Genomic DNA, 20,670 nt, shown 5'->3' with positions numbered 1-20,670 from the left:
TATGTAATCACATGAGTTGGACAAAACAACACAAAGAAACAAAATACAGATTCAATCCAATATGACACATGTACATCATAACAGTATATAACAAAGATGGCATTAAGGATAAATATGTATGGCGCTGGTCGTTTTCTTTTTTCTCACAGCTACAATAAATGTTGAAAATATCACCGTATAAGCCTTAGGCTGAGCATTTTTATGATGTGTTCCATGAATATTAATTATTCCAGCAAAAACGTCCCTTGTTCTGATTCCTAGATTTGTGGGATTACAGTATTATCAACTGCCATCTGATGGCACAGTCATTTTAAGAGTCTGCAGCAAGTCTAAGTGCTTTCTGGAAAGAGTGGTAAAAATGTCACAGGGTTGCTGAGGTCACCTGGGAAATCAAAGGGTTTTCAGACTGGAGACAAACTAATATAGCAGCCAGCTTCAAACTCTAAGAATTTAAAGCTCCCAGGACAGAAGCAGCTGGAGGTATTATATTCCCTGTGTTTTTATGTGATATCAAAGATGGCCCTCTATACCTTCTGTATCTTATTAGCAGCACTAGAGAACAAAGATGTCTGTCAAGGTCTAAATCTATAGCGGGGGGACACAGCTGTGTTGTTGTTTTTGTAGTTGTTATCAGCTGCCTGGCATAGATCCCCAGATGCCATGTGACAAAAATTAGGTGAGGTATTCACTTTGGTGTAAAGCAGAAAATTCAAGGTTGTATCAACTGCAAGCTGGAGCCCTTTCTGTAATATATAACAGCTGCCAGTAGAGTGCAATGCTCTCACAACACATGCCAGCCTTACAACAATCATTAGTGGCTTTATTGCCCTGTACACATTTAACGAAAATATAAGCTATTCACCATGACTGCAAAATGGACAATCAAGCACTTTTATTCCAGTGCTATGTATGGCTGTCAAGAGGTCATTCTGGTAATGCGCTCTGAGTTATGATGACTGGCCACAGGGTTTTAATATAGAACTCTGAATCTAATGATGAAAGAGAAAATGGCTTGAAGTTTTAGGGCATACCACAACAAGCACAAATGGGGCTCCTATCTATGACTATGCAGCATTTCTGCACTATTTGATAATTGTGTCTTTTTTTTTTTCCCCTCACAGTATCTTGAGGGTATACAGAGAGCAAAGTCAGAGAATTGTCTCTCCTGATAGGCTGCTGGTGAATGGTGCCTTCCCAGCCCTAATAGAATGTCTCTATTTCAGGCTCCTCAATTAAGCTGCTCTATTCAGCCTGCTGACTGGCTCCTGTGAAGAATCCATGTCCTCAGATCTGTTGTCCCGTGTCCTTGTCTCCCTTTTACAAACAATCGACAGTGCAAAGTTTTCCATTTAGCGTGGTTTTGCTGTGAAAGCAGTGGGTATAGAGCCTACTTGCTTAAAATTATACCATCAGGAGAGATTTTCTCAGTGTTGGTCTTTTTATTAAGAAATGATCAAAAACAGTGTTTTTTTTTTATCATTAAGAATTTTGTTGGAATATAAATATATATTGAATAAATATTTGTGTTGAATATGAATACAATTTTAAGTGCTATTTCATGATACTTCTCCAGTTTAGAGGGAAACATAATGTGGCGCATTTAACTAGGGTTGCTTGTCATTTTACAGATGTGCCTCCAAAACAAAATTAAAGCCACAAGCGGCGATTAAAGGCCCTCACCACCTGTGAGCCCCCGCGAACTTCCCGCAAGCCCCCTGCGAACCCCTGCGACCCGCCTGCAAGGCCCTGCTCCTGCCAAATGTAATCCTTGCTGGCCAAAGAAAATTTCATGGCGAGGGATCGAAGCTCGCAGGGACGGCAGGGCCACGCCTCTCTGCAACTGCCCCAGTGTTGATGCCAATTTGAACCCAGGTTTGCCAAAGACAAGAAATATATACAATGACACACTGTAATCACCCAGTACTTAATAAACTATACAAACAAGCAACAAGGTCATACTACTTATTATAGCTTTGTGGGTGTGCGTGTGCGTGTGTGTGTGTGTGTGTGTGTGTGTGTGTGTGTGTGTGTGTGTGTGTGTGTGTGTGTGTGTGTGTGTGTGTGTGTGTGTGTGTGTGTGTGTGTGTGTGTGCCAGAAAATGACATTGTATTATCGCACTTGCTCAAGAATGTTAAGTTTGACAGAGTGACTGGTGAGTCTAGAAGTGTGCTATCATCCTCAAACAGTCTTGTCCTTCATGTTTTCACTGATACTGAAAGATTACTATAATAGATAATTAATACTTTGAGGATGATTGACTGCTGTGTATCAGTGTGAATGATAATGTGTGCTCCGCTGGTCACAGAACACAGTAAGTCACAGGGAAAAAAAATGCAGGCTATCAATACTAAAACACATAGGAAAGCATTTACGGAGAAAAATGAAACCTATGAGCCTACTGTGAGAAAAATTACACAGTAACAAAATAGTGCTAGCAATCAGTGGATTTTCTCATCAACCTCACAACAAATGTTACCCTCATTTCTTTATATTTTGCTAGGAAAATGGAAAATAGGTCGAGTGATTTACTGAAACATGTTCAAACTTAAATGGAAATAAAGTATATAAGGCAAAAGCAGAGTTTGTACAATTCTAACAAGCCTAAAAGTCAGCATGACCACCTTTATTCTTCTGAGCTCTCTTAGCCAAGCTTTCTTGTAATTTCATCACGTAGCCTTTAGGAGTAGTTCTCCAGGCTCCTTAAAGGACGTTCAAAGCTCTTCTTTGGATGCTGGCTGCCTTTTGTTCCGTTCTCTGTCAAGATGATCTCACACTGCTTCAATAATGTTGAGGTCCGGGCTCTGGGAGGCCAATCCTGATAATGTTGCATTGAGTGTTTTTCTATCCAGGTATGCTTTTACTGCACTGGCCGTGTGTTTGGGATCATTGTCATGCTGAAAAATAAAGCCATTGCCAATCAGACACTTTTCCAATAATATTGCATGGCAGTTCAGTATCTGATGATGCTTTTCTGGTTTCATAATTCCATCAGTTTTGACAAGATCTCCAACACCACTAGCTGAAATGTAGCCCCAACCATGACAGTCCCTTCACTGTGTTTTACAGATGGTTATAGACACTCACTGTTGTACCTTTCTCCATATTGATGATGATCTGAACCAAAAATTTCAAATTTGGATTTATCATTCCATGCCACTGATTTTCAGTCCAGTTCTTGTGCAGTTTGGCATATCTCAGCCTTTTCTCCCTGTTTCCTTTCTTTAAGAATGGCTTCTTGACAGCCACCTTTCCATTGACTCCGTTTCTGATGAGGCCCCGGTGAACAGCTGATGGATTGACTGAAGGACCAGATGCATCTCTGAGGTCCTGTGTCAGGTCTTTGCTGGATTTTCCCCCCCATATATCTTAACAACATGACTTTCAGATACTGTTCATCTGCTGTATAGTTTTTTTTTAGGTCTGCAACTTCTTTCCTCTACGTATTCAGTTTCCTCAATTTTTTTCAACTTTGACATTTTTTCATAGATTCAACTAAAGAAAGCAATTTAAAATTGGTTCTTTGCTAACTTCTCTGTTATGTGTAGATACAACACTGGTTCATCCCTCAAGTTAAGTGCCTTTATATGCTTGAGTAATTCATAGGTCAATGTTAACCTTGACAAACAAACAAACAAACAAAAAACATTCCTCTGAAAATGGTGAGCTACAAGGAAGAGACTGAAAATGAGTGAAAAAGCAGCCAGTCTCTACCACATCCTTTCTCCGCTTTCTCTTCCATGGATAGCCTGTTGCCCCTGTAACATGTCGGAAGTATCTGAGCAGCTCGTTGGTGTTCACAAACTGTTCACAAACAATTTGCTGCACTCAAGCTCTAAAATTACTCTTGACTTACATCTGAGGGCTAGGTAGATTTTGACAATTAGATGGAAAACTCTGCATGTGAGGATTTGAACAGTTAAAAAATGTTGCACATCTTGGTGATTAAAACCACTTAGGCACAAAATATTATCTAGTTTGATCACAAACACATACTGTATATCGCACAATCTAAACCAGTTATTTACATGTTTAATTATCAACAGTTGTGCTAAGTCAATTGGCTGAATGTGTTAAATCATTTACAAAATTTATAGAAAGAGAAATTTTCCTTTTGGGTGCAGAAGTAGCAAGATGTGAATGATTTCACATATTGTTTTGAGAACTTTTAAAACTGTAGTAGCATGAAACTGACAACTTTTTCTACATGTAGTCTTCATAAAGCATTTATGTTGCTAAAGAAATTGTTAAGATAATAAGCTAATACTTAAACTCCCCAAATGAAAGGCTTCCAAGTCAGATTTTTGGTGTCAGCACATGTTCTTTGTGCTCTTTTGTACTTTTTTTTCACACCAACCTTCCCCCACACACTCTCTCTCTCATCTCTTCTAACTTGATTGCTGACTGAGATGTTTTTTTAATCAAATCTATAGATCATTTTTAAAGATCCTAGCTTTCAGTGAAATTCTGAATCTAATTCTAAACTAAACACTGATATTTAGCTCACCAGTGAAAAGATACTACTTTCTGGATGAAAGACAACGAACATCATTTCTTTTGCTCAGCTGTGATAGTTCTAAGCTCCATCATGAGAAAATGTTTAAAAAGTTCCCTCATAAGTGCAACAACTATATTTAACCCCTAACATCTGGGGCCCCACTCTGAATCATGAATGATTATACTTTAAAACTTCAATTGCTCTTACTTCTGCAGTATTATTCCTTGCTTAAGTGAATGTGTGCTGGTATTCAAAATGAATATTTCATCTCCATTTCACACCTGGCACTTCATCGTAGATGCCAGACATAATGTGGAGATGACACACCACAGTGGCGCAGACGATCCGAGGAGGGGAGCTGTAAATATAGCATCAGTCTTGGCGGGAGCCGATGACAATCTAGGATCTAATCTGAAGCAGTTATCAGCATCTGTTGCCTGGCACCCAGTTCTGTGGGGGTTTTAGTTATTCATCTATTGCTCCATATCTGTCACTTTCTTTGCATCTGATTCCTTGTACAGAGGACACATTTAAGACTGTGGGAGGATGTAGCCTCTCAGTAGCTTCTACTGACTTAGTCTGTCAGCAGTACACCCGTCTCCTTTGCCAGTTCTCCTGATTGCATGAAGAGGTTAAGGTTTGGAAACTGATTTGTTTTGCTAGTGACCATGGTAAATGTAAATTGCTTGAGCGCCTGACCTTGAAGAAGTCCTGATTAATAATTTGCATATCTCCAGAGCGGTTATGTGTCTTCACGCTGCGGACTCCCATCACTGTTACCAGTGCCTTTGTTTTCTAATCATGCAGCAACAGTTGGATGTGAAATCTAACATCTAATAACATTTTTTTTCATTATGTATTCAGTGCGTACAGTATGTAGGCAGGTTGTTTACTGACATTATTTTGATGTAAATCATAAAAAGTCTGCCAAAGTCTCCCATTAGTGCAGCCATCTTCACACGAATAACTAACAGATGAGCATGAACTCTGGAAGCATTAGCTGGAAAAAGACATAACCAGTCTAATTTATGGGTAAGACAGCAAGAAGTCTCTGGGTTTACACAAACTATCGCCCACTTGAATATGAGCAGACAAAAAAGGGAGCCCACCACAAATCATAGGCTTACAAGAGACGGGAGACAATTGGAGGCTTGTGATTTATCAGCGTCCTGCAACATTTGAACCAGCTTTTTGACAAAGGCCTTTTCTCCCCAAAGAGACAAACCAGCCTCATCAATTTGGGTGTCCACTGTAGTCTTTGTTACCAAGGCTCGTGAGTTATAAGCCAGGAGTACGTTGATCAGCATAGAGCTTGTTTTATGCCCCTGTCGAAGCTGAATACGCCTCACCTCATTTTTCTGAAGGTGTTTGTTTTTTCTTTTGTAACGTATGCAGAGAGAAATCTATCAAATGATGACTGGGAGGCACTGTAAGGCCAAAAAAAAAATAAAAAAATGCATCTGATATGTCACCAAGGCAAGAAATGAATGCCAGCTTAACCACAAATATCCCTCAAACTAGGATGCTTTCATACCTCAAAATGCAACTTACTATGTGGTTTATGATGTCTAAAAGAAATTTGTTGGAAGACTATAGCAACAAAGTTTGCTCGACTCTCTCAATACTTGACACAGCATCTCTCACTCAAAGGGTCTGAACTCAGCTGCACTGAAAGTAGAATAGCTTATTCTTTACAGCTGCCAAATGCCACACATCTGTTAAAATCAAAGGTATAAATTTGAAATGGCACCGCGACACTGTAGATATAATGTTTCTCTCCTGCTCCTAAATTGTACTCAAGGACTAAAAAAAATGTAATTTGAATAAATTATTGTACAATATGGAAAACACATATCTCTATTGGAAGAGGCAGTCTGTTTATCCAGGCAACCATCCAGGCTAAAAGCACCAAATAGCAAAATTATGAATGGTAATTTAATCACATAATGGCTCCTACACTCTCCAAAAGTCTAATTCCTTGTGTCGGCTCCTCTGTAAGTAGTATGCAGTGTGAATTTTAATCATGGTTATTGAGGACAATTGTTTTATTCCATTTTAGACAACTCTGTTCGTGACTGATGGAAAATGATCTTCAGCAGATTCAATATAATAATTCAAAGGAGAGATAATGCTTATGCACATCTCTGAACAATGTTATAAAAGTGTATTAGATTATCTACTTCATAAGAAATATCAAACTCAAGAATGGCTTGTTATCCTTTCTTCTCCTGCATCACAGTGCACATTTAAGTATTTATCTGCAGAGCTAGATAGTATTCAAGGAGACAGTTGATAAGATTTTGTGATAATTTTATAAATATTCTGAGGTTACGAATTGAGTCCATCTGCGAGGCTCATAATTCGGCAGCTGCCTGCACAGAAATCAAAACAAATTTTGCGATTCAAAACTATTACCAGACAAGAAAGTTAATAATGAATTATTCTGCAAAACTGTGTATGTTCATTGGCAATGTTTTAGAGTGCAAAATTTAAACATCCACAGATGGTTATTACAGTATGGATAAGGCTATGGAGAAGATACTGCATATGATTATTATAAACACAACTCTTGATTGCAGGCCAGTGAAAAGAGGAAACTTTCCTGCATTTAAGTTAAACAAGATGCATGCCCATCCACAAACCTGACCTCCACGTCCTTTCTTTCAGCCTCTTTACAAGTAGCACACAGTAAGTGACAATTTGCAGAGCCCATCCCCTTTAATTATTGCTCTTATCCCTGTCAGTCTTTCTATTCTTGTACAGCACATAACAGGGATTTTTAATTCCTTTGTAATTTTTTTAAGCAATTTAGATTTACTGGAGCACACATGACATAAGAAAATGCCTTACAGTGGGGAAACATTGCACAGTGTACTTGCTAGATGCAAACAACATTTTTGTTTGTATAGTTTTTCGTTTGTTTGTTTGTTTTTTAAACTGCAAACCTGCAAACTTTTGTGATTAATGTCATGTGGTCCCAGACCTTGTAAGCAATGATCTATCACTATTTTAAGTAGTAAGCTTGTGAGTCATGTTAGACATGTAGTCCTTGCAGCTTCCATGAGAGCAGACACACACTGTTTAACCCAGACTATGCACTTCTGCTTTTGAGTTTTTGAAATTATAGATAATTATAGACAATATTGTTCTTCTTACCAGGGTTATTATAGTTAACGAAAACGAACGAAATAACGAAAACTGAAATTGAAAAAACATTGTCGTTAACTGAAATAAATAAAAACTATAATTAAAAGGAAAAAACGATAACTAATTAAAACTGAATTGTGAGTTTACAAAACTAACTAAAACTAACTGAAATTATCGATAAACTGACTTTCATTTACTTGTTTTTTTTTTTTTTTTAAGCCTTGTGGATTGATATGAAATCATTGTTTCCGCTCTCCGAGTTTAAGCTGGGAGCGCCACAGGACAACTGTGTGAGTGCGTGCGCATGTGCGTGCGCATGTGCTGGTCCGCAAAGTAATGGCTGCGGTCTGCAGAGAAAGCGGCAGAGTCCCGTATGGAGGTTCTTTGAGTACAAACACCTGCACACGACCATAAGGTAATTAACACTCACAATCCAGCTACACAAGCATAAATGCGGACATGAGGTCGACAACTTCCGTAGGTTGTGTACAGAGGCCACAAAGACCCTGCAGGTTTAATTAGCAGCATCTAACAAGCTAGCTCCAAAACAGAAGCAGCTTCAGGTGGTGAGAACATCAGGATGCAGCTGGATTTGAGCTTTGACTCCTTCAAAGAGTTTGTTTTTGTCAAACACCACATGTAGCTGTTATTAATCTGCTGCACTGATGCTGAACTTTATTGTGGAGTTTATTGTAGAATTTATTGAGTTTGGGAGTTCATGTTTTTCTTTGTTTCTCCCTGTTGATGTTATGTGTGTCCTTAATATTACACACATTTAGCATGTCTTGTGAAAAGTTGGTTGTTGAATATATTTATTTAAATGGTATCTTTTTGTCATTACACAATAGTCACTTTTGCGCCTTGAATCTTGCACCTGATTAGTTATGAAAATACTAAAACTAATACTGAAACTAACTGAAACTAACTAAAACTAAGCATGAAACCAAAAATAAAAACTAATAAAAACGAGAAAAACCACTCTGAAAACTAATTAAAACTAACTGAATTAGAGAAAAAAAAGTAAAAACTAACTAAAACTAAACTATAATGTAAAATCCAAAACTATTATAACCCTGCTTCTTACACCCTCTTGTGCATTGCTCCAGTACCTGCCAAACAAAGACAGGACAGCTGCTAGTTCTGGTTAGGAACTGAGTTTCTGCAATATTGTGAGTAAAATTGTCCAATATGGGTGTGATTTTTAACAACAGTGCACAATAATCTATTTCAGTTACATTTGTAGGTATGAATATTGTCAAGATATTTAAGACATATCATTATCAAGGCAAAATACTGAGTGTCACAGCCATACTTCCACTATTAAACTTGATGTTTAATAGTGGAGGTATATAAAGTGAAATCCAACTCTGGATGGTGTACTGAAAATGTTAAAAAAAAAAAAAAAGTGTAGACTGATGTTTACTTTTCATTCTTAATGGCTGCTATCTTGCTATTTGTGTAGTAGAAAGGTGAAAATTATAAATCTTCCAGTCAGTCTGGATCTGACTGAGAATAATCAGTGTCTTTAGGGCAGAGTGCCCTAAAGCATACTCTGCTTCATCGTCCTTTTTGACACTAATGCTGAACATAATTCACCAAATGAACAAATATTGTGCTCAATGAGACTTAAAGCTAGCAAGTCTACTTGGGTCATGAAGAGTTATTTTTCCATAGACTACTATCCACTTGGACTTTCTTTTGCCACCAGAGGAGTTGCCCCTGGCTTGTCATTATGAAAAATACAGGTTTACGGCATTTATGCATTAGTTTCTCTCTCTTCTCTCTCTCTCTCTCTGGCTTCTATCTCCTCCTTTGGCCAGCTTATTATCCCAACAGGGTGTCTGATGACTGACAGGGTGTAGGTGTTGATTGCCCGGATCTTGTTCTTCCCATTCAGCTGACTCTTTAGGACTTGCCTTACTCTCTGCAGGTACTTGGTGGTTGCAACTTTCCTAGTGGCCTCTTCATGGTTTCCATTTGCCTGTGGGATTCCAAGATGCTTGTAGCGATCCTCGATGTCTGCAATGTTGCCTTCTGGCATTGCAATCCCCACAGTGTCATTGCTGTAGATCCTGGTGGTGTGGATCAGTGAATCAATATCTCATTCACTCCTGGCATACAGCTTGATGTCATCCATGTAGAGGAGGTGACTGATGTTTGTACCATTTCGTAATCAGTATCCGTTGCCAGTCCTGTTAGTTATCTGGCTGGGGTAGTTCAGACCTATGAAGAACAGCAGTGGGGACAGAGCATCTCCTTAGTAAATCCTGCACTTGATGGTAACTTGTGCAATTGGCTTGAAGTTGGCCTCTAGTGTTGTTCTCCACATCCTGATGAAGGCTCTTAGGGTCCTGTTGATGTTGTACAGTTCTAGGCACTCCAGGATCCATGTAGGTTTCATATCAACATTGGTAAGGATGAATTGGGTTCCAGGGTGTGTGTGTGTGTGTGTGTGTGTGTGTGTGTGTGTGTGTGTGTGTGTGTGTGTGTGTGTGTGAGTGTGTGTGTGTGTGTGTGTGTATGTCAATTCCTTCCTGGGTCCTGCTCATGTGACTGTTCATCTTAGCCACTATGATGCCTGATAGGAGCTTCCAGGTTGTACTGAGGCAGGTTACTGGCCAGTTGGTTGGGACTGGTCCCTTCTGGAGATCCTTGGGTATCAGGACTGTCTGGGCTTCGGTCAGTCATTCTGGGTGTGTAACCATTAGCATCAGGTTCATTTGTGCTGCCAGGTGCTCATGGATTGCAGTCGATTTCTTTAGCCAGTAGGTGTGAATCATGCTAAGACTCTTTCTTGAATGTCTGCCACTGTGATGGTTTCTGGAGCCTGTTCAGGTAGGTTGCTGTGGTCTGCTCTTAGATCCACTAGTTACTGAGCATTGGTGGTGTGCGTTGCATCCTTCTCCCATATGCTCTTTCAGTATTGCTCCGTCTCCAGCCTTGTTGGGGTGGGGGTGGGGGGTTTCTGTTCCCCTGCCACTGAGAGTACACCTTGGATGGTTCAATGGAGAACATCTGGTTTATTCTACTGACTTCTATGTCTCTGGTATACCTCTTCAAGTGGTTAGCCAAGGCTGTGAGTCTGCTATGCAGTTTCTAAGGCCCCAGGTATGGACAGCTTACTGTACTTCTTTCTTCATCACACCATTCTGCAGCTCTTCTAGCTGGCTAACTTCCCTTCATGCTGCCTTGATCTTAGCCTCTGGCCGGCTTTTCCATGGAGGATACTGCCCCTTGTGGCTGTTCATCTTATAGCCAAGCATCTCATAGATCACTGGTGCCATGGTACAGATGTCTGTAGTGTCTGTTGTCTGTAGTGCTGAATTCACAGCTTCTAGTAGACTTTCAGAAGGTACCTGTCTCTCCCTGACCAGAAGAGTGCAGTCCTAGGAACAGCTAAGATACTGTGCAGAACCCTCAGGCTCCTAGGCCTCAAATTGAAGGCCAAACAAAGTGGTATGTATGTATGCATGTATGTATGTATGTATATATGTATGTATGTATGTATTAGGGATGGCACGATACCACTTTTTTATGTCCGATACCGATATTTTACATTTGGATACCGGCCGATACCGATATAAATCCGATATTTAAAATTGATCCAGGCATTTAAAAACATTAAAAAAAAAAAAAAGTCAACAGTCTCTCATACAACAAAACCAAAGTCTTTTAGTTGTCCCACATACAAGACTAAGGACCAGGGCGGACAGAGCTTTTTAGGCAGTGGCACCAAAGCTCTGGAACTGTTTACCACTCCAGCTCCATTTAGCTGACTCTGTGGTGTCATTTAAAAAATAGTTGAGAACTTCTCTGTTTAACCAGGCTTTCTGGTTTCTGACTTTATTTTTATTCTTTTTCTTTTAATATGGTAATGTTATGTTTTTAACATAGTGTTTTCTGGGGGGGTTGGGTGGGGGGTTGATATTGTGTTTTAATTATTGTACAGTGCCTTTCTGTCTGTGAAAAAGGCTATATAAATAAACTTTACTTGTAACAATAACTATCACCTGAATCCTGTTGCTTCTGTGTGAGAAGGGCTGCAACTATCGATTGTTTTAGCAATTGCGTATTCTATTTATATTGATTACCCAAGTAACTGGATAAGAAATACTTTTTTCATATTAACAGTTCATCTGTATATTTTAACTTACGTACTGCAGTTTTTCCCTGTGTGAAACAAACAGGGTGGATGGAGCAGCTACAAAGTTCTCTTTTCTTCACTTACTGATCAGGTGGTGGATGAAGGACCTCCAGCTGTTTCCCAGTAAAGGTTTAATGGAGGTTACAGGGCTGAAAAGGCTTCTTTTGGACACTAGAAAAACATTTCCTTCTGCTCCATCTGAGCTTGCCGGCTCCGCCTCTTTCCGCTTGTGCAGACAGACTGCACGTAAATTAGCTGACTGCTGCTGTTGCGTCAGCAGTGTTTATGTTGAAAAACTGGGGGCCGCGTGAGCGCAATCTTGTAATGCTTTATATTCACAAGCATTCTCCTAAATGCGTTTCTACTGCAGGTCTATATTTAGTCACAAGTCAGGGATTAAAGTATCAAAAATATTTTGACGGGGAAGGGGTCCTTCCGGTACCGGACGGTCACTAGTGCTAATAGCGGCGCTTGCTAGCAGTATGTCCGGGAGCTGAAGCAGAGAAAAAAATAACAGCTGATTCTCAGCACAGGGAGCACAACACACAAACAAGGCAGAGAGCGGTGGAGGCTTGGAAAAACATGTCAGCGATGATGATCAGTGTTAAAGGGAATCCGTCGCAGCGACAGAGCACTTTATAGAATCTGAGGAGGGTTTTTTTTTCTAACTCCTGATCCACTCCATTCCAGTAGGTGGTGGTAATGCAGCTCTAAGCTAGTTTGGTCAACCGCAAACCCACAAGAAGAAGACGACGGAGCACTGTAATGCAGCAAATGTGAGCAAAACGTTATTTAATGTATCGGATTACATTTTTTTATTTCTTTCCGATATCCGATCCAGTAATTTAGGCCAGTATCGGACCGATACCGATACTGAATATCGGATCGGTGCATCCCTAGTATGTATTAACAAACCAATTAAGAGTGAGAGGCTTAATCCATGTCTGGTTACCCAGATATGGACCCTAAGATTTTTCAGTCGAAATTGTCTTCAAATTTTCCTTTTAATCTGGAAAACTTACTGTCAGTGTCTGACTTTGGCACAAAAAGTCAATTTAATTTTAATAAGTCACTTTTAAAATTACATTTTTCATGTATTTATCACTCAGGTGAAAATAAAATACCTACAGTTGTCCATTCTGTCCTTCAATCCAATAGACATATTTTGGCTGTAACAAATCAATAGACAAAGGACAGATCACCTTTTGAGTAGCTCAAAATGTTCTTGCCAGTCTACCAGGGTTTTGCTCTGAAAGCTAGGCACTTTTTAGTTTTATGTTGGAATGCTGACATTTCAACATGAAACAGAGACATACCCCAAATAACTGTCACTACATATTTAGAACTCATCAGGGTCTTTGTGTTAAATACAATCAGGCCGATCTGTGGCTGGACTCAAATAAACACCATTTGACTTTTCAGGTGAGTAAAGCAATTCTTTTCTCTATGTGAAATGGCAGGCTGTGAGTTCTCATATAGTGCAGTGTTTACCTCTAGCTTTGTCATTATCACTCACCAGACAGATTGTCTCAAAGGTCCAATCAGACCAGTTGAAGAAGATTGTTTGTTTATGTCTCTCTGGCTCTCGGTATTTTGGTGCAGTGCCCTATTTCAGTCTTGATAGCAGGCCACAATTTCAGTGTTCACTATGGAAAAGATCCTTAGAGCTCCATTTATAAGCTCCATTTTGTGTCATTTTCATCAGTAAAAAGATCACTGGAAAGTCTAAGATGTCAGCCAAATGAGAGAAAAAGTTTGTTTTTTGTTGCTGCCCCCCACCCCCACAAGATCTGTTAAAATGTATTTGAGCACCATAGTAACAGAGGGACATCACAAGGCTTTAAATAAGTCCATTTTAAATAGCAATGCTAAATGGATGTTGGTATTTAGATAAGGTGTTTCCCCCATAACACACACCATGCCAGGGAGGAAAATGGACACAGCCAAAAATGAATCCTGCAGGCTCAAAATTTTAAGTACTGAGTCATACTTCACTCTAATCTAATTGAGTTGGAAATTAAAGTCCCAGAATACGGTTAGTGACAGAGCTTTTATAAATGAGGTATAATAATAGCCAAAGCAAATTGGGTGTAATATCATCAAGTCAGTTTTGGGAAGTCATGGAAGGCAAAATATCCATGAACAAAGTGAGTTTAGAATGTACAGTGTTTTTTGTGTAGTTGCAGAATACACTATGTATTTATACTTCACTGTTAATGAAATTTAATGTGTTTAATAAATAATTTCACATAATTACAACAATGTATCATTAGTAAGTCTTTCACGGAATAAAGTCTTTCACAAAATAGTCTTGGAGTGTGTTGCATAAATGACTGTATAACAACAGGAAAGTAACTACTCTCACTGTTTTAGTGTAGAGGATAATATTTGAACTCGGCACTGCCCTCATCAAAGTAAATCATTTCAGTTGTTTCTGTTTGACTTCTAAAGCTGATTAGGTTCAGAGCATGCATATAGCTTTCAAGTTAAAATGAACTTGGTCTGTGAAAATATCATCTAAATGTCATCACATCATACCTTATGTCTTATTGTGAGTATATGGCCACTGACCCATGCCTGATTGGCCACAGTGTTCAAACACTGGTACTAGTGTATCAGTTTTCTTTGATTTGTGTGTTCTTTCATTCTTTTTCTCTTCATCTGCTTCAAACGCACAATTTGTGTTTTGAACTTTCAGTCAGAGACAGTCCTTTTGATGTAAGGACAGTTTCTTAAAAATCAGAAAGTACACTGCTTAACAAAAGTTAGTGTTATTATACTTTTCTATATTTTTTTCAGGTTGAAAGTAGCTGATACCTCCCCCTCAAATTTTCATAAAATAAATAAATAAACCACATATCCTGCCCAGAAATGTCCCTGAAATCAAGGTAACAACCTCTAACTTTTTGGGGGCTTTTCATCATCAACAATACAGAATCTCAGAATACAAAATTTCCCCAGTTTGAACAGTAACAAGACAGATTTTGCTATCAGTTTGCAATTGAATAAGGGCAATTTTGAAATTCTTTTTATGATACTACAGAGATTAACCGTGATAAATCAGTGAAAATCACAAATTTGTGTATGTCAAAGTTGCTGTTGACATATACAAAAATTCACATTAAACAGAAATTCACATTAACTCAGTAAATTCAGCCAGAAGTCCAGCCAGAAGCTCATAAAGATGAAACAGAAATCCAGAAATTCCTCCACAAATAGTTGGAGTTACTGCAGGATGGCAGTTTAACTGTAAAATGATTTAGGCACCTGGCAACCTTACCTTTATATAAGAATGCAAACAGAATACAACCAGTTGCCAACCAGCTGACTCGGGTCTCCCAATGCAAAGAGATGTGTTGCAGATGAGTTGCGCTCATCAGCGCAGACTAACTCCAAATTATTACAACATGTTGGCAATCTGTGTACATATATTTGACATCAGTTAAAACCAAGGCGCTGATTATTGTCTACAGGAGAAAGAAAATGGATTTAGTCCCTTTTCATCTGTGGGGAATGTGTGGAGAGAGTTCCAGACTTCCAGTTCCCAGTACCTGCACATAGAGCAACACCTGACTTAGAGTTCAAACACTACAGTACCGGTAAAGAAGGCACAGCAGAGTTGAACTAAACTCTGAGGATCCTCAGGAAGAACCATCTCACCAAAAAACTCACTGTGTCCTTCTACTGCTGCTCAACAGAGCATAATGATATACTGCATCTGTGTGTGGCTTGCTAACTGCACAGTGGCAAAGAGGAAAGCGCTCCAAAAGGTTATCACCACCACCTAGAACAGGGGTAGGGAACTCCAGGCCTCGAGAGCCGGTGTCCTGCAGGTTTTAGATGTGTCCCTGATCCAGCACACCTGACTCAAATGGCTGAATTACCTCCTCAGTCTGCAGTCAGGTTCTCCAGAGTCCTGCTAATGACTTCTATATGTGATTCAGGTGTGCTGGATCAGGGACACATCTAAAACCTGCATAACACCGGCTCTCGAGGCCTGGAGTTCCCTACCCCTGACCTAGAAGGTCATTGGATGCTCTCTCCCTTACCTGGAAGGCCTTTACACTTCCCACTGCCTCTAAAAAGCCCGGTGTATAATAAAAGGACTTTGCCATGCTGGACAATTTTTGAGCTGCTGCCCTCAAGATGCAGACAGTTCAGGACAAATAAAACATGGAAAAACAGATTAAAAAATTGGTTTTTATTCAAAGGTCATAACTGCACTAAAAACTGGTAGAACTGTGTATTTTTTTTTTAAGGGAACGAATCCTGCAATGAATGCTCATAGAATTAAAATGTCATCTATGTGTGGTATGGTGTGTATTTTGCGTTCCTCTTCAGAATTTCTGTTAGAATTTTTTATATGGACTTGTAGAGATTTGTATAAATATTTATAGACTTATATATGTTTTTAGGACATGTCTAATTTTTTTTGGAAATGTGTAGTGTAATAATAAAGATATTCTTATTATTTATTAAATTTTTTTTTTATTATTTCCAATCAGCCTGAGTCAGACCACAATTGTCTGAAGATAGGTTGCCTCCCACAAGGTAACCTGGGCAATCACCCTGCTTTCAAAACTACTTGCAATCAGTCGCTGAATTTGAAAAAATTCAGTGTAATCACTGAGAAACACCTATTTTTCCCAGTCACAAGGTGGTTGCTGTCTTATTTTTTACTCTACTACCGTATATCTGAAACATTTGGGAAACCATTGTTGATCACTGCTTTTATACAGGCTTAATTCATATGAAATATGGTACTTACATGCTTTGCTGTTTCTCTGATTTATTCTGTTGATCCACCATGAAGTTCAACTTCGGTGGGATTGAGGAAAATAGCTCAGACTATTATTATTAACTATTTTGCTTTATTTTCTAAAAAATTGAGAGTCAGAGTTATGTTATGACATCAACACTTATTGTTCAGACTGATGCCCAACAATGTAGTGACTGCCTTGTGTATAACTGATGCACATTAATGATGCAGGCCATTAATAATTAGGTCTGAACAGAAGGACCCAATTGGGCTTTGACATCCTACTGTTGTAGAGTTTTCATCTATCAGCACAGTTTTATGTGCGTGTGTGTGGGGTTCGCATTCAGTGGCATACACATGAAACAAGAAGTAGAAAACAGTTGTGACTCCTGCATGAGATCCAGACTAAGCTTCCAGAGAGTGGGTTTTGTCACATGTGAATGCGCTGAGGCTGATGATTTTGTCAACCAGGACTTCTATAATTGAAAATATCCATTACTTTGTGTAATTTATTACTTTGTCATAAATCAGCCTTGGAGTTCTTGGACCATCCAGTGTGCTCATTAGAGTTTTAATTAAGGCACTGAACTACGATAACGTTGCAATTTTCTGAAGGGCAATGAAATATAATGAGGGAAACACTATATCTTCTCTTAATTTTTCATATTGTAAAGTACAAGGTTTCGTCTGTTTTGTCTTTGATGATAAAGTGCAGTCAGCTTGGGGCTTTCTCACCAGATAAACTCACAATACTCCACACCTTCAACCATATCTTCTGTCCATATCTTTACATATTTGCTTTGAGATTGCAGATCTGACTTTGTCTTTAAAATGATGGAACTGAGTCATTCATATGACAGCTGTAGCATTCATAGATGAGTCTGTATCAGCTGTACTGCTTCAGTGCTGAGAGGGTTTTCCATAGTCTGCATATACTTTAAAAACATGAATGCAAATGCATATTTAACCACTGCATAGCCATGGACGTTTGTCAGAAACAACCTTCAGAAAGAATCATTCACATCACTATTAGAGTGTAGTAACATCAGTGCTTTAGTGCATAATTGCTTTGACTGTCCGTTACTTTAACACACCTGCATTTGCTGGGTCCATTTGCTATTGACAAACAAGCTCTAACACTCTGCCACAAAGCATCCTAGTCATGATTTCATGCTTGTGGCAGGGTGCAGTGTTTATATTCTAATTCCTCATCCCACCCCCACCTGATTTGAATGTGTTTTGTGTGCGTGCTATTGGCTGTTATGAATTTCACATAGGATTTTGTATGGTGTTTATTTGCTCTGCTCCTCAAAGCTTAAGAGGTTCCCAGAGTCAGAATCATTTTTCTCTAAGTGGTGGGCTTTCATGAGCAGCTGTTACACAGCAGCTGGCCTTAAGATGTTGGTCAACGGTGCAGTCGATGAGTCTTTTCAGATTTTGTGCATTTTTCTTTGCGTCTCCACGGTAGGCTGGATGATCTGGATTCACATGCTTGTTTCGCTGTAGTGTGGCTTTATGTTTTGGATAATGAGGACTGGGCTTTGATCTTTTGTGAGTGAGTCAAAAGATGACCACTCAAGTACAATCAAAACTACTGGGTTCAATGTGAATCTATTTATCCACACCCACATTGTTTTTTTTTTCTTTCTTTCTTTCTTTCTTTCTTTTTCCTTTTTGGCTCTATAGCATGTCAGACTGATCTGACTTACTTTCTCTCTTTTGTAGATACACTGTCTATATTGTTGCATCTTTCTACATGTTTTTATTATCTGTTTCTTGCACTGCCCCTCCAGTTGTTTATGCCCTTTAACTGTTTAGGAAACAACCCTGCCCCAGCCCCATGTCCACCTCATTTTTATTTCATTTTCTTGACCACCTTCCTTTTTTCAATCCCTCTTTCAAGCTAATGTTTATCTATTTCTCTTTCCGACAGCTATTAAAAATGAGTTTCTTTATTGCAAGAAGGAAAAAATATCTGCCTTTATTCTCTATTGAATGTTCACTCTATGCATCTTGAGTAACAGTGCCATGCCTTTTACAGTAATGAATGTGTGATGACTTTAGAAAGATTCTTATCAAATAAAGAGGGACATGAAAGCCACCATATATACAACTCTATATATTTCCTACTTATGATTAATATGCAGTGGATTGGGGCTTGGCAGGAAGACCAAATGAAATCATTTGCAATCATAATAGGTCATATATTGAGGGATGTAATGTATATGAGCTGTGCAGTATGAGATGATGCAGTATGAAAATATCAGCTGTTATGAGTATTCATTGTGGCATGAGAAAGACTTTCATGTGTGAATGGTTGGTTAAACTGCTGGAACTAAAGCAAATGAATGCAAATAATCCTTTTTTTTTATGAGCAACTGAAAACTATTTATCCTTGAAGCTTCAAACAGGCATTAATTGATTTTTTTTTATCTTTGATATGGTTCTCAACACGCTGTCAACACAACATTAATTTATTATCACTTCATAAAGCTGATGTGATTAGTTTTAGTTTTATTCATTATTTGTCAGGAAAACTAAAATATTGATCTTGTAAGAGAAAAATTGCCTTGTACTAGATTTAGCTAACAGTTCATTTCCATGTGCATTCCCTGGATATGTACAGAAAATATTAAATATTCTTTCCCTGTAATTATTGTATCCATATCCAAGACCCCTGACCCTAACCTTTACTAGTACTTTTTAAATTTTTTTCTTATAAGTTCTGTGCTCAGCTTAAGAATGTTTTTGAGTTTTTTACTCAGAAAAATGTATGTCCAAAGACATGCAGTTAGTGGGGTTAGGTTAACTGGTGATTCTAAATCAACCATACAGTAGGTGTGAGCATGAATGGTTGTCTATCTTTCTGTGTTGGCCCCGTGACAGACCTGGCCAGGGTGTACCCTGCCTCTCGCCCTGTGGCAGCTGGGATCAGCTCCAGCCCGATCCCCTGACCCTGAAAATGAAAAGCAGAAGAAAATGAATGGAGGGAGTTATTTAGTCAATAGTAAGGATGATTTTAGAGTCAGGAAAACATAAAAGAGAAGGTGTTTTTACTTCATTTACTTTATTTAAGCTTATTCTGACTGTAAAGGTGAAGTCAAGGTCATAGTTTGTTAAAGTTACAGGTTGAGTGAGTGTGACTATTGTCTCTATCACTAGTACTTCTGCACACATAATACTCTGATTTCAAGATCATAAAGTTTTTCTTTTTCTTTTTCTCTGCAGTTGAAGTGCAGAGGAAAAAAAATGTCAATGCAATCCTGAAACTGTGTTGAACAGTGAAATACACTCACTGGTCACTTTAATAGATACACCTTGGTAGTATCGGGTTGGCCCCCTTTTGCTTTGCTGGAAGCAACCATCAGAAGATGGGTACTGTACATGGTCATAAAAGGATGGAAATAGTCAGCAACAATACTCAGGTAGGCTGCGGCATTTAAGCAATACTCAGCTGGTACTAAGAAGTTCAAAATGTGCCAAAAAAAATCCCCTACACATTACATCACTACCAGTAGCCTGAACTGTTGATACAAGGGAGGATGGATCCATACTTTCATGTTGTTTATGACAGACTCTTACCCAGTCGTCTGAATGCCACAACAGAAATTGAGACTCATCAGACCAGGCAACATTTTAACAATCTTCTGTTGTCCAGTTTTAGTGAACCCATATAAACTGTAGCCTCAATTTCCTGTTCTTAGCTAAAAGGACTGACACCTGTGCTGTAGCCCATCTGCTTCAAGGTTTGATGTGTTGTGTATTCAGAGATGCTCTTTTGCATACCATACTTGTAGCAAGTGGTTATTTGAGTTACTGTTGACTTCCTATCAGCTCAACACAATCTGGCCATTCTCCTCTGACCTCCGGCATCAACAAGGCATTTTCACACAGAGAACTGCCACTTAATAGATATTTTCTCTTTTTTGGACTATTCTCTGTAAACCCTAGAAATGGTTGTGTGGAAAAATCCACAAAAGACTATGTGACATACAAATATATGTCATCCGCTGAACAAGCAATGGCCCCAGGTGCAGGACAGTCAGATGAAAAATACCTTCAAATCTCAGCTGTATGGTCAATTAACTATTAAAGAAATTTTCCCAGTCACAGTAGAAGGCAGG

The sequence above is a fragment of the Archocentrus centrarchus genome, chromosome 5, assembly GCF_007364275.1.
Source record: "Archocentrus centrarchus isolate MPI-CPG fArcCen1 chromosome 5, fArcCen1, whole genome shotgun sequence".
Classification (NCBI taxonomy): domain Eukaryota; kingdom Metazoa; phylum Chordata; class Actinopteri; order Cichliformes; family Cichlidae; genus Archocentrus; species Archocentrus centrarchus.
This window is presented reverse-complemented; position numbering follows the sequence as displayed.